Here is a 16,501-nt window from a genome sequence, read left to right on the forward strand (position 1 = left end):
GCAGTCACTGAAACTGCACCCTGATATAACATGGGAGCCGGGGGAGGGGGTGGAAAGGAGGGATTTATGCCGGACAAGTGTTGGATGAACCATTTGCAGATGCCTATCATCAGGCCTTAAGACGTAGGAGCAGAATTAGGCCACTCGGCCCGTCGACATTCACCCATGGCTGATATTTTTCTCATCCCCATTCTCCTGCCTTTTCCCCATAACCCCTGATCCCCTTATTAATCGAGAACCTTTCAATCTCTGTCAATGATCTGGCCTCCACAGCCTTCTGCGGCAAAGAGTTCCACAGATTCCCCACTCTCTGGCTGAAGAAATTCCTCCTCATCTCTGTTTTAAAGGATCGTCCCTTTAGCCTGAGGTTGTGCCCTCTGGTTCTAGTTTGTCTTGTTAGGGGAAACGTACTCTTCATGTCCACTCTATCCAGGCCTCACAAGTTTCAGTCCTCTTCATGCCCACTCTATCCAGGCCTCGCAAGTTTCAGTCCTCTTCATGTCCACTCTATCCAGGCCTCGCAAGTTTCAGTAAGATCTCCCCCTCATCCTTCTAAACGCCAACGAGATCCAGAGTCCTCAACCGTTCCTCATACGACAAGCTCTTCATTCCAGGGATCATTCTTGTGAACCTCCTCTGGACCCTTTCCAAGGCCGGCACATCCGCTCAATAGGTCTAACCGGATGGCAGTAAATCTGAGGGAAAGCTGGTCATTCTAATGACCGGAGTGCATATCGCTGTTTCCTGCTCTCCTCAGTACCGGGGAGGGGGGTTGGTGGTAAGGGAGAGAGTCAGAGTCTTAGACCACGTAACACAGAGTCTTGACATCCTCCCTCGAGGCCTCTGATCACTTTCCCCTTCGTGTTATTACCACAGTTATTGTTATCTTTCTGTCGCTAGTGTTTTGCTTCCTTTTCGGAAATAAGGATTGTGGAGTGGCCATTGAGACAGTGTCAATAGTTACGGGGGGGGTCCCTAGGGAGTGTGTCAGTATTTACAGGGGGGTCCTCTTGGGGGGAGTGTGTCAATATTTACAGGGGGGTCCCCTTGGGGGGAGCGTGTCAGTATTTACAGGGGGGTCCCCGGGGAGTGTGTCAGTATTTACAGGGGGTCCCCGGAGAGTGTGTCAGTATTTACAGGGGGTCCCCGGGGAGTGTGTCAGTATTTACAGGGGGGTCCCCGGGGAGTGTGTCAGTATTTACAGGGGGGTCCCCTTGGGGGGAGTGTGTCAGTATTTACAGGGGGTCCCGGGGAGTGTGTCAGTATTTACAGGGGGTCCCCGGGGAGTGTGTCAGTATTTACAGGGGGTCCCCGGGGAGTGTGTCAGTATTTACAGGGGGTCCCCGGGGAGTGTGTCAGTATTTACAGGGGGTCCCCTTGGGGGGAGTGTGTCAGTATTTACAGGGGGGTTCCCGGGGAGTGTGTCAGTCTTTACAGGGGGGTCCCCGGGGAGTGTGTCAGTATTTACAGGGGGGTCCCCGGGGAGTGTGTCAGTATTTACAGGGGGTCCCCGGGGAGAGTGTCAGTATTTACAGAGGGTCTCCGGGGAGTGTGTCAGTATTTACAGGGGGGTCCCCGGGGAGTGTGTCAATATTTACAGGGGGGTCCCCGGGGAGTGTGTCAGTATTTACAGGGGGTCCCTGGGGATTGTGTCAGTATTTACAGGGGGTCCCTGGGGATTGTGTCAGTATTTACAGGGGGTCCCCGGGGAGTGTGTCAGTATTTACAGGGTGTCCCCGGGGAGTGTGTCAGTATTTACAGGGGGGTCCCGGGGAGTGTGTCAGTATTTACAGGGGGGTTCCCGGGGAGTGTGTCAGTATTTACATGGAGTCCCCGGGGAGTGTGTCAGTATTTACAGGGGGTCCCCGGGGAGTGTGTCAGTATTTACAGGGGGTCCCTGGGGAGTGTGTCAGTATTTACAGGGGGTCCCCGGGGATTGTGTCAGTATTTACAGGGGGGTCCCGGGGAGTGTGTCCGTATTTACAGGGGGGTCCCGGGGAGTGTGTCAGTATTTACAGAGGGGACCCCGGGGAGAGTGTCAGTATTTACAGGGGGGTCCCCGGGGAGTGTGTCAGTATTTACAGGGGGGACCCAGGGGAGAGTGTCAATATTTACAGGGGGGTCCCGGGGAGTGTGTCAGTATTTACAGGGGGGTCCCGGGGAGTGTGTCAGTATTTACAGAGGGGACCCCGGGGAGAGTGTCAGTATTTACAGGGGGGTCCCGGGGAGTGTGTCAGTATTTACAGAGGGGACCCCGGGGAGTGTGTCAGTATTTACAGAGGGGACCCCGGGGAGAGTGTCAGTATTTACAGGGGGGTCCCGGGGAGTGTGTCAGTATTTACAGAGGGGACCCCGGGGAGAGTGTCAGTATTTACAGGGGGGTCCCGGGGAGTGTCAGTATTTACAGGGGGGTCCCGGGGAGTGTGTCAGTATTTACAGAGGGGACCCCGGGGAGAGTGTCAGTATTTACAGGGGGGTCCCGGGGAGTGTGTCAGTATTTACAGGGGGTCCCCGGGGAGTGTGTCAGTATTTACAGGGGGGTCCCGGGGAGTGTGTCAGTATTTACAGAGGGGACCCAGGGGAGAGTGTCAATATTTACAGGGGGGTCCCGGGGAGTGTGTCAGTATTTACAGGGGGGTCCCGGGGAGTGTGTCAGTATTTACAGAGGGGACCCCGGGGAGAGTGTCAGTATTTACAGGGGGGTCCCGGGGAGTGTGTCAGTATTTACAGAGGGGACCCCGGGGAGAGTGTCAGTATTTACAGGGGGGTCCCGGGGAGTGTGTCAGTATTTACAGGGGGGTCCCGGGGAGTGTGTCCGTATTTACAGGGGGGTCCCGGGGAGTGTGTCAGTATTTACAGGGGGGTCCCGGGGAGTGTGTCCGTATTTACAGGGGGTCCCCGGGGAGTGTGTCAGTATTTACAGGGGGTCCCCGGGGGGGAGTGTGTCAGTATTTACAGGGGGTCCCCGGGGGGGAGTGTGTCAGTATTTACATGGAGTCCCCGGGAAGTGTGTCAGTATTTACAGGGGGTCCCTGGGGATTGTGTCAGTATTTACAGGGGGGTCCCCGGGGGGAGTGTGTCAGTATTTACAGGGGGGTCCCCGGGGGGAGTGTGTCAGTATTTACAGGGGGTCCCCGGGGGGGAGTGTGTCAGTATTTACATGGAGTCCCCGGGAAGTGTGTCAGTATTTACAGGGGGTCCCCTGGGGAGTGTGTCAGTATTTACAGGGGGTCCCTGGGGATTGTGTCAGTATTTACAGGGGGTCCCCTGGGGAGTGTGTCAGTATTTACAGGGGGTCCCTGGGGAGTGTGTCAGTATTTACAGGGGGTCCCCGGGGAGTGTGTCAGTATTTACAGGGGGTCCCTGGGGAGTGTGTCAGTATTTACAGAGGGTCCCCGGGGAGTGTGTCAGTATTTACAGGGGGTCCCCGGGGAGTGTGTCAGTATTTACAGAGGGGACCCAGGGGAGAGTGTCAATATTTACAGGGGGGTCCCGGGGAGTGTGTCAGTATTTACAGGGGGTCCCCGGGGAGTGTGTCAGTATTTACAGGGGGGTCCCCGGGGAGTGTGTCAGTATTTACAGGGGGGTCCCCGGGGAGTGTGTCAGTATTTACAGGGGGGTCCCGGGGAGTGTGTCAGTATTTACAGAGGGGACCCAGGGGAGAGTGTCAATATTTACAGGGGGGTCCCCGGGGAGTGTGTCAGTATTTACAGGGGGGTCCCGGGGAGTGTGTCCGTATTTACAGGGGGGTCCCGGGGAGTGTGTCAGTATTTACAGGGGGGTCCCGGGGAGTGTGTCCGTATTTACAGGGGGTCCCTGGGGATTGTGTCAGTATTTACAGGGGGTCCCCGGGGGGGAGTGTGTCAGTATTTACAGGGGGTCCCCGGGGAGTGTGTCAGTATTTACAGGGGGTCCCCGGGGGGGAGTGTGTCAGTATTTACATGGAGTCCCCGGGAAGTGTGTCCGTATTTACAGGGGGTCCCCGGGGAGTGTGTCAGTATTTACAGGGGGTCCCCGGGGGAAGTGTGTCAGTATTTACAGGGGGTCCCTGGGGATTGTGTCAGTATTTACAGGGGGTCCCTGGGGATTGTGTCAGTATTTACAGGGGGGTCCCTGGGGATTGTGTCAGTACTCTACACACAAAAGTTGCGGGTGTTTATGACTGTTCCTCGCCAATGGTGATCAATGCCAGAGCCATAGACAGATTAAGTCTGATGTTAATCGAATTTGCTAAGCAAAGGGTGAAGTGGATTAGGGCAAAGATGGCAAAATGTTAAGCAACAGATCAGCCATGCTCTCACTGAACGGTGGAACAGACTCACAGGGCTGAATGGCCTCCTTCTTGTATGTGTCTTGTCTGTGAACATGTTGAATGCGTTGAGCTTTGCCAGTGCAGGTGAGAGTGTACCCGGAGCTGGGCTGGGAAGTGCGCTGGTCTCCGGAGTGACCCTTTCAGCTGCTGTAACAAAGCAATCCTGTGGTCAAGATGTTGGTTCCTCAGGTCACCCCCGTGTGCACCGTGTTTATCTGTCACCCTGTGCTGAGTAATGCTGAGTTTGATGAAGGAAGTGGCTCCTTTAGCCTGGAATCGCTGCCTCGTTTTACTTTGATGTGTGTTTAATAGTTGGTGACACTGCTGATCACAAACAGGGGCAATAGAGGGAGCTTTTCACTCTGTATCTCCTGTTCACTCGAGCTGACCTGTGGCTGTGTCCACCTGTGTGCAGCCTCGGTCGCTCCAGGGCTAATTCGGAATGTAAAATGTACCAGGGAAGTGGGGACGTGCATTGTGCTGCCCTTCTGAAATTGGCAGTTTTATTTGCAATTGAGTCAGTTGTTGTGACGCACAGCGCCTTCATGTCAGGGCCTGTTGCCGGGATGCAATTGGGCAGAGGCAGAATGAGTCTACGATGGGTGAGCAACTTCTCACTCGAATCCCTCTTAGACTAGATCACAGGAGGTTCCCCAGGCAAATTGCTGAGTTTGAACTTTCCCCACCCTCCACTTACAATACTTAGCAGGTGTTGTTTGAAGTTTCTTCCTTTCCTTTATTCTTCCATGGGATGAGGGTGTCACTGGCTGGGCTAGTGCTTGTTACTCATCCCTAATTGCCCTTGAACCGAGTATCTCGCTTGGCCATTTCAGAGGGCAGTTAAGAGTCACCCACGTTGCTGTGGGTCTGGAGTCACGTAAGGGTGGCAGATTTCCCTCCCGAAAGGACATCAGTGAACCAGATGGGTTTTTGCAGCAATGGATGATAGTTTCATGGTCACCGTGACTCATTTGAGTTTCACGGTGACACAGTGGGTTAGCACTGCTGCCTCACAGCACCAGGAAGCCGGGTCCGGTTCCCGGCTCAGGTCACTGTCTATGTGGAGTTTGCACATTCTCCCCGTGTCTGCGTGGGTTTCCTCCAGGTGCTCCAGTTTCCTCCCACAGTCCGAAAGATGTGCAGGTTAGATGGATTGGTTGTGCTAAATTGCCTCTTGCTGTGAGGGGTCTAGCTAGGGTAAATGCGTGGGGTTATGGAGATAGGGCCTGGGTGGGATTGTGGTCGGTGCAGACACTGCAGGGATTCTATGATCACTGAGACTAGCTTTATATTCCAGATTAGCCGAGGCCAGCCACTGCCTTCTGCATTTCCCAGAGCGAGTGTGCGAGAGGAAGTGTGCGAGAGCAAGTGTTCCTTACTCCCAGTGTTAGGTTTCTCACACAAGCTCACAGCTGCTGTCAGTGGATGAGAGTGAGTGCGTGAGACTGGGAGTGAGCCTGGTGCACACGCACACACACACACACACACGCATGTGCACACACACACACGCATGTGCACACACACACACACGCATGTGCACACACACACGCATGTGCACACACACACCCATGTGCACACACACACCCATGTGCACACACACGCACACACATGTACACACACGCACACGCATGTGCACACACACACGCATGTGCACATACACACCCCCATGTGCACACACACACGCACACACATGTACACACACGCACACGCATGTGCACACACACACGCATGTGCACATACACACCCCCATGTGCACACACACACGCACACACATGTACACACACGCACACGCATGTGCACACACACACATGTGCACATACACACATGCATGCACATTCCTCTCAAATACTGATCATTTAAAAACTTAATAACTTTCTTTTGATACTTATTTTATTCTTCCTCAGCAATTATTTATTTTCTTAATATTTTTAAAGGTTCAGTTTATGCCAACTATTATTTCAGAGATTTTTCTCATTGGCCCCTTGCGGGGGGGGGGGGTTTGGAGGTGAGGAGGGGGTGTCAGGGCAGGGAGTATCGGGGGCGAGGGGGTGTTGGGGGAAGGGGGTGTTGGGGGGAGGGGGCATTGGGGGAGGGGTTGTTGGGGGAAGGGGTGTCGGGGAGAAGTTTTCAGGGCAGGGGGTGTCGGGGAAGGGGTATCGGGGGGAGGGGATGTCGGGGGAGGGTGTGTCGAGGGGAAGGGATGTTGGGGAGGGGGTGTTGGGGGAGGGGATGTCGGCGGGCTGCGTTGGGGGGAGAGGGTATCAGGGGAGGGGGTGTGGGAGTGGATGTTGTGCGGAGGGGTGTCGGGGGAAGGGGTGTCAGGGGGAGGGGTGTCTTGGGGAGGGGGTGTCGTGGGGGTGGTTTGGAAGGAGTTAGAAACATAAAAGCATGGAAAATGGAAGCAGGAGGAGGCCATTCTGCCCTTCGCATCTGCTCTGCCATTCATTGTCATCATGGCTGATTATCCAACTCAGTAACCTTTTCCCGCCTTCCCTCCTAACCCTCACCCTCACCCTAACTCTAACCCATTGATCCCCATTCATTCCAGGCACTGTATCTAAATCCTTCTTGAAAACATAGTGTTTTGGCCTTAGCTGTTTTCTGTGGGAGTGAATTCCACAGGCTCACCACTCTCTGGGTGAAGAAAGTTCTCCTCATCTTCGTCCTAAACAGTTTACCCCATATCCTCCGTGTGTGACCCTTGGTTCTGGCCACCCCCACCATCGGGAACATCCTTCCTGCGTCCGCCCTGCCTCGTCCTGTTAGAATTTTGGGGGTTTCTATGAGATCCCCTCTTGTTCTTCTTAAGTCCAGTGAGTACAATCTCTCTTCTGCTTCCGTCACCCCAGGAATCAGCCTGCTAAAGCTTCTCTACACTCCCTCCATAGCAAGAATTGGAGAAGAGGGACAGTTGAGGGGAGTGGGTGTGAGCTGAGGGGTGGGTGGGAGGTTTTGGAGCATGGGGTGTTGAGAGCGACTTTCTTTATCACCTCCTGACCCAAGACCACCAATCTCCAGCTCTGTAACATCCTTCTGTCTCAGCTCATCTGCTGCTGGAATGCTCATTTCTGCCTCGAGGTTTAACTATTCCCGCTCACTCCTGGCTGCTCTCCCACATTCTACCCTCTGGGATCATCTATAAATCTACTGCCCGTGTCCTAACTCACATCAAGTCCTGTTCCCCCATTACCCCGGTGCTCTCTGACCTACAGTGACTCTCAGTCAAGCAACTTCTTACTTTAAAACTCTCATCCTTATTTTCTGATCCCTCCATCACCTCGCCTCCTCCCTACCTCTGGAATCTTCTCTGGCCCCACGACCCCCGGAGATCTCTGAGCTCCTCTGATTCTGGCCTCGTGCACATTCCTGATTTCAATCACTCCACCAGTGGCGGACGTGCCTTCATTTGTCTGGAGTTCCCTCCGTACACGTCACTGTCTCTCTACCTCACTTCCCTCCTTGAAGGCACTGGGTAAAGGCTCCTTAACCAAGTTAGTGGTCATCTGATGATCTCCTCATATGTCTTGGTGTCACCCTTTGTTTTATATCCCTCCTGGGAAGCACCTTGGGACACTTCAAGAGGTGGAAGACACTATATATAGATATAAGTTGTTATTTGGGAGAATTTTTTCCAAGATAACTGGGGCAGTACGGTAGCACAGTGGTTAGCATTGCGGATGATTCACGGCTCCAGGGTCCTGGGTTCGATTCTCGGCTCGGGTCACTGTCTGTGTGGTGTTTGCACATTCTCCTCGTGTCTACGTGGGTTTCCTCCGGGTGCTCCGGTTTCCTCCCACAGTCCGAAAGATATGGGGGTTAGGTTGATTGGCCATGCTAAGAAATTGTCCCTTAGTGTCCTGAGATGTGTAGGTTAGAGGGATTAGTGGGTAAAATATGTCGGGATATGAGGTGGGCCCTGGGTAGGATTGTGGTCGGTGCAGACTCGATGGGCTGAATGGCCTCTCTCTGTGGTGTAGGGTTTCTATGATAGTTCCATGTGATCGTTTGGTTCAACTGAGAGGGCAGCAGGGGCAAATTAACCACCCCGTTTCCTCCATTGCCACAGCGACCAAATTTCAGAAGGAGCTTCCCATTGGTTGGTAACCTCTTCGGGGAACACTGGGGTTGCGAAAGGTGCTATGTAAATGCAAGTTCTTTTTTTAATGCACTTTACATCCTGGTCAAAAAGACCTTTTGCAGCCGAATGTTGAGTAATGACTTCATTTTCCGTGTATTGGCAAGGACATTACTCACTCCAGATGTGTGGAAATGTGTGTGTTTGAGTGTGGTGATGCAAATCAATTATTACTATTATTATGATGATGACAGGAAGCTAAACCTGTTTGTGGGACTGTTTCAGGTGAGTGCACCTCAGTGTGGAGTTAGCCACTCTGGAATGCCGCATCAGGGGAGTTTTCACACGAAGACAGTAATGTTGGGATGCAGAGATGCAAGGCTGGATGATAGTCTGGACTCTAAGAACATAAGAAATAGGAGCAGGAGTAGGCCATCTAGCCCTCCGAGCCTGCCCCGCCATTCAATAAGATCATGGCTGATCTGAAGTGGATCAGTTCCACTTTCCCGCTTTCTCCCCATAACCCTTAACCCCCTTATCTATCAGAAACTTATCTACCCGTGACTTAAATATATTCAGGAATTTTGTTGCAGCTATACAAGGCATTGGTGAGGCAACACCAGGAGTATTGTGCGCTGCTTTATTTGCGGAAAGATGCCGTGGCATTGGAGCAGTTCAGAGGAGGTTCACTAGATTGATTCCAGAGATGGCGGGGTTTGTGATATAAAGAGAGATTGAACAAGTTAGGTCGATACTCTCTGGAATTTAGAAGCATGAGGGGAGATCAAATTGAGGTATACAAGATGATAAAAGTTTTGGACAAAGTAGATGTGGAGTAGATGCTTCCTCTTGTTGGCCATACTTGGATGAGAAGTCATGGCCCGAGGATAATGGGTTGTAAATTTAAAACAGAGTTGAGGAGAAACTACTTCCCCCACAAGGACTGTGAATCTGTGGAATTTACTACCCCAAAGTGCAGTGGATATTGGGGCAGTGAGTAAATTTAAGGAGGAGTTCGACAGGTTTTTAATTGGGAATGGGTTGAAGGGTTATGGGGAGAAGGCAGGAAAATGGGGATGAAGAACATGTCAGCCATGATCAGATGGCAGAGTGGACTTGATGGGCTGAATGGCGCAAAACTGCAGCAGGCGACAGTGCAGAGGGACCTCGGGGTCCTTGTGCATGAGTCGCAAAAACCCAGCCTGCAGGTGCAGCAGGTGGTCAGGAAGGCGAATGGGATGCTGGCCTTCATAGCGAGGGGGATTGAATATAAAAGTAGGGAGGTCTTGCTGCAGCTGTATAGGGCATTGGTGAGGCCGCAGCTGGAGTACTGTGTGCAGTTTTGGTCGCCGCACTTACGCAAGGATATATTGGCCTTGGAGGGAGTGCAGAGGAGGTTTACTAGGCTGATACCGGAGTTGAGGGGGTTGAACTATGAGGAGAGGCTGAATAAACTAGGCTTGTACTCGTTAGAGTTTAGAAGAATGAGGGGAGATCTCATTGAGACGTATAAGATGATGAATGGGATGGATAGGATAGAGGTAGAGAGGCTCTTCCCGCTCAGAAAGGACAGTAGGACTAGGGGGCACAGCCTCAAGATAAAGGGGGGGGCAGTTTAGAACGGAGTTGAGGAGGAACTTCTTCACTCAAAGGGTGGTGAATCTCTGGAATTCTCTGCCCGTTGAGGTGTTGGAGGCTGCCTCGCTAAATATATTTAAGACGTGGGTTGATGGGTTTTTGATAAGCGAGGGGATTAAGGGTTATGGGGAGAGGGCGGGAATATGGAACTGAGCCACGACAGATCAGCCATGATCTTATTGAATGGCGGGGCAGGCTCGAAGGGCTAGATGGCCTACTCCTGCTCCTATTTCTTATGTTCTTATGAATGGCCTAATTCTGCTCCTATATCTTAGGAACTTATGAACTACGTATTGTTACAAGTCAGGTCGGATATTTCAAGGTGCTCTACGAAGCTTGTCTGGCCTGTAACGTTTCACATTGAATTTAGCTAGGTTGAGCACGAGAGGTTTATCTCCAGCTGTGATTGAACTGACCCACGAGGAGCTTTTATCAAAACCAAAGTTTAATCAAGAATATTGCTGACATGTTCAGTAAGACACTCAGCAAGAACTTTTAACCATTACAAATAAGAAATACATCCACCACAGTAATGTATAACTCTTAAGGAAATATCTCTAATGTGTCCCAACCTGGATGGTGTTGAGCTTCTTGAGTGTTGTTGGAGCTGCACTCATCCAGGGTAAGTGGTGAGTATTCCATCACACTCCTGACTTGTGCCTTGTAGATGGTGGATAGGGTTTTCTGTTTGTAGGAACTTGCTATGTGCAAATTGAGTGCTTTTGATCCAATTACAACAGTGAAACCATTCAAAAAATAGTGTGTGCGTTACTGTTCATTGAATAGATTCCTAGCCTTATTCCTGATCTTACTTGTGAGACATGGGCGTCACTGCCTGGGCCAACGTTCATTGCCCATCCCTAGTTGCCTGAGGGCAGTTGAGGGCCAACCACATTGCTGTGGCTCTGGAGTCACATGTAGGCCAGACCAGGTAAAGGCAGCAGATTTATTTCCTAAAGGACATTAGTGAACCAAATGGTTTTTTTCCAACAATTGACAATGGTTTCATGGTCATCAGTAGATTCTTAATTCCAGATATTTTTTATTTTATTCAAATTCCACATCTGCCGTGGTGGGATTTGAACCCGGGTCCCCAGAACATTAGCTGAGTTTCTGGATTAATAGTCTAGCGATAATGCCACTAGGCCATCACTTGCCCAAAAGAATCCATTCAGTGCTAAAGGAGGCTATTTGACCCATCACAGTTGCACCAACAGTTATCCCACCCAGATCCTATCTCCATAACCCCATGTGGCACAGTGGTTGGCACTGCTGCCTCACAGCGCCAGGGTCCTGGGTTCGATTCCCGGCTCGGGTCACTGTCTGTGTGGAGTTTGCACATTCTCCCCGTGCCTGCGTGGGTTTCCTCCGGGTGCTCCGGTTTCCTCCGAAAGGCGTGCTGGTTAGGGGTGCGCTGACCCGAACAGGTGCTGGAATGTGGCGACTGGGGGAATTTCGCGGTCACTTCATTGCAGTGTTAATGTAAGCCTTAACCGTGACTAATAAATAAACCGGCTGCCTCCCCTCAACACTAAGCGGCAATTTTGCGCGGCCAGTCCACCTCTTCTGTAGTGTCACCCGTGCCCTGGGCTGCCCCGAGACGGGAAGAGGGAGTGTGGAATGGCAGGTCTTTCCGATTGGAAGAAGCGAGCGCTGAAAATGCCGAGCGAGATTGAGGTGCGAATGTTAATCAGCAGCAGAATCGCGAGAGAGGTTTTGAAATAGAGACAGCAGTGGAGCGTGCACAGACAGGTTACAGAAATGTTGGGCAAAGGGATCATTATAACTGCTCCGCCACATCAGACTCCTCGTTTGAAGTGGAATGTTTTTTTTCACTCTTGAGTTAGTTTAGGGACAGATTGCTAAGGGGAGGGGTTCCGTGCTCATAATTATTGCGGATATTTGAGTTCAGCTCAGTCTTGTGTCTCACCGTGTCAGCACTGAGTGGGTCTTTGCAGCCTTTTAAACCTATTGTTTCCTTCTCTCTCACTCTGAAAGGGGTCGGTTTGTGAAGAGGTTGGAGTGAGGACTCTTAACTGCTCACATTTGAAGGTAGGCTGGATGGTAAATCTTAATCCGGGATCTTGCCCTTTACGTGGGAGCGGTTTATCGGAGAGGGGGACAGTCAGTCTGGGACTGAAACATCGGAGCACAGCTCGCCCTCAGGATGTGCCTTTATCCCAATTCCGCATCTGTCCGATCGACAAACCCCCCCACTAAAAGAATCCCACGGGAAATACCGGAAAAACGCCTTGAGCCAGAGAGTGGGGGGGAATGTGGAGCAGTCGAGGCGAATAGTATCGATGTCTCTGAGGGAAAACTGGATAAACACATGAGGGGGAAAGTAATAGAAAGACAGTGAGGGGGGAGATGATGGGGATAGTCGAAGGAGACTCAGGGGGGCACAAGCTCTGGGCTAGACCCGATGGGCTGAATGGTCTGTCTCAGTGCTGTAGATTTCTCTGTAAATCTGAAACTGTGGAACACTCCAACATTTCCTTTGTCTAACGCTCACTCTCTCTCCAAATCTCTAGTGATCTCACTCTATTCTGCATTTCTCTCCCCCGTCCTGTGCTCTCTCCCAATCTACATCTCTCGTGCTTTCTCTTTCTCGTGTTCTCTCTCACGCACTCCCCTCTCACTCTCCTGCTTTCTTGTGCTCTCTTGCACTCAGTCCCTCCCTCACGCTCTCCCTCCCTCGCGCTCTCCCTCCCTCGGCGCTCTCCCTCCCTCGCGCTCTCCCTCCCTCGCGCTCTCCCTCCCTCGCGCTCTCCCTCCCTCGCGCTGCCCCTCCCTCGCGCCTCCCTCCCTCGCGCTCTCCCTCCCTCGCGCTCTCCCTCCCTCGCGCTCTCCCTCCCTCGCGCTCTCCCTCCCTCGCGCTCTCCCTCCCTCGCGCTCTCCCTCCCTCGCGCTCTCCCTCCCTCGCGCTCTCCTCCCTCGCGCTCTCCCTCCCTCGCGCTCTCCCTCCCTCGCGCTCTCCCTCCCTCGCGCTCTCCCTCCCTCGCGCTCGCCCTCCCTCGCGCTCGCCCTCCCTCGCGCTCGCCCTCCCTCGCGCTCTCCCTCCCTCGCGCTCTCCCTCCCTCGCGCTCTCCCTCCCTCGCGCTCGCCCTCCCTCGCGCTCGCCCTCCCTCGCGCTGCCCCTCCCTCGCGCTGCCCCTCCCTCGCGCTGCCCCTCCCTCGCGCTGCCCCTCCCTCGCGCTGCCCCTCCCTCGCGCTGCCCCTCCTCGCGCTGCCCCTCCCTCGCGCTGCCCCTCCCTCGCGCTGCCCTCCCTCGCGCTTGCCCCTCCCTCGCGCTGCTCCTCCCTCGTGCTGCCCCTCCCTCGTGCTGCCCCTCCCTCGCGCTCGCCCTCCCTCGCGCTCTCCCTCCCTCGCCCTCCCTCGCGCTCACGCTGCCCCTCCCTCGCGCTGCCCCTCCCTCGCGCTCTCCCTCCCTCGCGCTGCTCCTCCCTCGTGCTGCCCCTCCCTCGCGCTCGCCCTCCCTCGCGCTCGCCCTCCCTCGCGCTCGCCTCCCCCGCTCTCCCTCCCTCACGCTGCCCCTCCCTCGCGCTGCCCCTCCCTCGCGCTCTCCCTCCCTCGCGCTCTCCCTCCCTCGCGCTCTCCCTCCCTCGCGCTCGCCCTCCCTCGCGCTCGCCCTCCCTCGCGCTCGCCCTCCCTCGCGCTCTCCTCCCTCGCGCTGGCCCTCCGCGCTGCCCCTCCCTCGCGCTGCCCCTCCCTCGCGCTGCCCCTCCCTCGCGCTGCCCCTCCCTCGCGCCTCCCTCCCTCGCGCTCTCCCTCCCTCGCGCTCTCCCTCCCTCGGCGCTCTCCCTCCCTCGCGCTCTCCCTCCTCGCGCTCGCCCTCCCTCGCGCTCGCCCTCCCTCGTGCTGCCCCTCCCTCGTGCTGCCCCTCCCTCGCGCTCTCCCTCCCTCGCGCTCTCCCTCCCTCGCGCTCTCCCTCCCTCGCGCTCTCCCTCCCTCGCGCTCGCCCTCCCTCGCGCTCGCCCTCCCTCGCGCTGCCCCTCCCTCGCGCTGCCCCTCCCTCGCGCTCGCCCTCCCTCGCGCTCGCCCTCCCTCGCCTCGCCCCTCCGCTCCCCGCCCTCCCTCGCGCTCGCCCCTCCCTCGCGCTCGCCCTCCCTCGCGCTCGCCCTCCCTCGCGCTGCCCCTCCCTCGCGCTCGCCCTCCTCGCTCTCGCCCTCCCTCGCGCTCGCCTCCCTCGCGCTCGCCCTCCCTCGCGCTCTCCCTCCTCGCGCTCCCCTCCCTCGCGCTGGCCCTCCCTCGTGCTCTCCCTCCCTCGCGCTGGCCCTCCCTCGCGCTCTCCCTCCCTCGCGCTGGCCCTCCCTCGCGCTCTCCCTCCCTCGCGCTCTCCCTCCCTCGCGCTGGCCCTCCCTCGCGCTCTCCCTCCCTCGCGCTGGCCCTCCCTCGCGCTCTCCCTCCCTCGCGCTCTCCCTCCCTCGCGCTCTCCCTCCCTCGCGCTGGCCCTCCCTCGCGCTGGCCCTCCCTCGCGCTGGCCCTCCCTCGCGCTGGCCCTCCCTCGCGCTGGCCCTCCTCGCGCTGGCCCTCCCTCGCGCTGGCCCTCCCTCGCGCTCGCCCTCCCTCGCGCTCTCGCCCTCCCTCGCGCTCGCCCTCCCTCGCGCTCGCCCTCCCTCGCGCTCCCTCACTTTTGTGTCCCCTCTTCCCCGCGCCATCTCTCCCTCTGCCTCGCACCCTCACCTGCCCTGGCCTCTGGTTTGCGTGCCCCGTCTATCTGGCTCGTGTGCCCTGTCTGTGTGGGTAGCGCACTGTCTCTCTCTGGCTCGCGCGCCCTCTCTCTCTCACTCCTGCTTGCGCACCCACTCCCTTTCGCGCGCTCGCGTGCCCCCACTCACGTTCACGCTCATGCGCTCACATGCGCTCGCGTGCACCCCCCCCACTCTCTCTCTCTCACTATTGTTATCAATGAGGTGCCTGGAGTATAACGTTGGCAAGTGTGAGGTTATCCACTTTGGAAGGAATAATAGTAAAATGGACGTTATTTAAATGGTGAAAAATTACAACATGCGACGGTGCAGAGGGACCTCGGGGTCCTTGTGCACGAATCGCAAAAACCCAGCCTGCAGGTGCAGCAGGTGGTCAGGAAGGCGAATGGGATGCTGGCCTTCATAGCGAGGGGGATTGAATATAAAAGTAGGGAGGTCTTGCTGCAACTGTACAGGGCACTGGTGAGGCCGCAACTGGAGTACTGTGTGCAGTTTTGGTCCCTTATTTGCGAAAGGATATATTGGCCTTGGAGGGAGTGCAGAGAAGGTTCACCAGGTTGATACCGGAGATGAGGGGGTTAGCTCATGAAGAGAGATTGAGTAGATTGGGCCTGTACTCGTTGGAGTTTAGAAGGATGAGGGGAGATCTTATAGAGACATATAAGATAATGAAGGGGATGGATAGGGTAGAGGTAGAGAGATTCTTCCCACTTAGAAAGGAAACGAGAACTAGAGGACACAGCCTCAAAATGAGGGGGAGTCAGTTTAGAACAGAGTTGAGGAGGAATTTCTTCTCTCAGAGAGTGGTGAATCTCTGGAATTCTCTGCCCGTTGAAGCAGTGGAGGCTACCTCGTTAAATGTGTTTAAGTCACGGGTAGATAGATTTCTGATCGATAAGGGAATTAAGGGTTATGGGGGAACAGGCGGATAAGTGGAACCGAACAACTTCAGATCAGCCATGATCTTATTGAATGGCGGGGCAGGCTCAAGGGGCTAGATGGCCTACTCCTGCTCCTATTTCTTATGTTCTTATGCTGCTGGAAGATAATTTTGGAGGCGATGGGTGATAACAGTTTTTCACTGACATTGAGAGATGTTGGCTCTAATCTCCAAATGAAGAAATGAAGGGCGTGTTAATTCTGATACAGTGAGGTGCCTGATAGGGAGTGACCCCATGGAGAGTTGGACTTTGTGAAACGATCTCCTTCCTTGCCTCTTTTTCCATTTCGAAACAAACCTTGCCCCGTTTTCGAAGCGCGGTGATGTAACACTTTATTAACCCGCTGCATTTCAACTGGGAGAAACTTCCCACCGACTGGTTTGGAAACCTGCCCAAGGTGCTTGGACATTCGCAGCAAGGGTCTGCCCAAGGCTGTGAGGAAATGAACCTGTTTCCGCGTAACTCTGTTTTCAGACGGTATTCGAAATGCGCGGGGTCTGTTCCCCACACCCCCCCCCTGCCCACTCCCCAAAGGGGTGCATGGACTCTGGCTGCACCCCATTGGTCCAGGTACTGTTTAAATACCTGCCCCAGGGCCCGGGAGAGAATCCACCCCCCCCCCCCCACCTCCCCACCCCCACTCCCCCCACCATGACTCACCTGATGAAGGGGCAGCACTCTGAAAGCTCGTGCTACCAAATAAACCTGTTGGACTTTAACCTGGTGTTGTGAGGCTTCTTGCTGTGTTTACCCCAGTCCAACGCCGGCAATCACAGTTACATGGGTAAGGTGGGTACAGAGGGATGTGGGCCAAACACGGGCA

The 16,501-nt window shown here is 54.9% G+C and overlaps 1 protein-coding gene across 2 annotated transcripts in view; it reads left to right on the plus strand.

The window, feature by feature from the left end:
• LOC145350346 (gap junction gamma-1 protein-like) overlaps positions 1-16,501 on the plus strand; it is a 41,434-nt gene that overhangs the window by 14,579 nt on the left and 10,354 nt on the right. The window contains exon 1 of one of the 2 annotated variants that reach the window (XM_080199581.1): positions 11,888-12,077. The exons of the other annotated variant lie outside the window; for it this stretch is intronic. The gene's annotated coding sequence lies outside the window, so the exon portion shown is untranslated. Of the gene's footprint in view, positions 1-11,887; positions 12,078-16,501 lie in introns of those variants that run through there. 2 annotated transcript variants of the gene reach the window in all.

Source organism: Carcharhinus amblyrhynchos, chromosome 11, assembly GCF_965287045.1.
Source record: "Carcharhinus amblyrhynchos chromosome 11, sCarAmb.v2.hapA, whole genome shotgun sequence".
Lineage (NCBI taxonomy): Eukaryota > Metazoa > Chordata > Chondrichthyes > Carcharhiniformes > Carcharhinidae > Carcharhinus > Carcharhinus amblyrhynchos.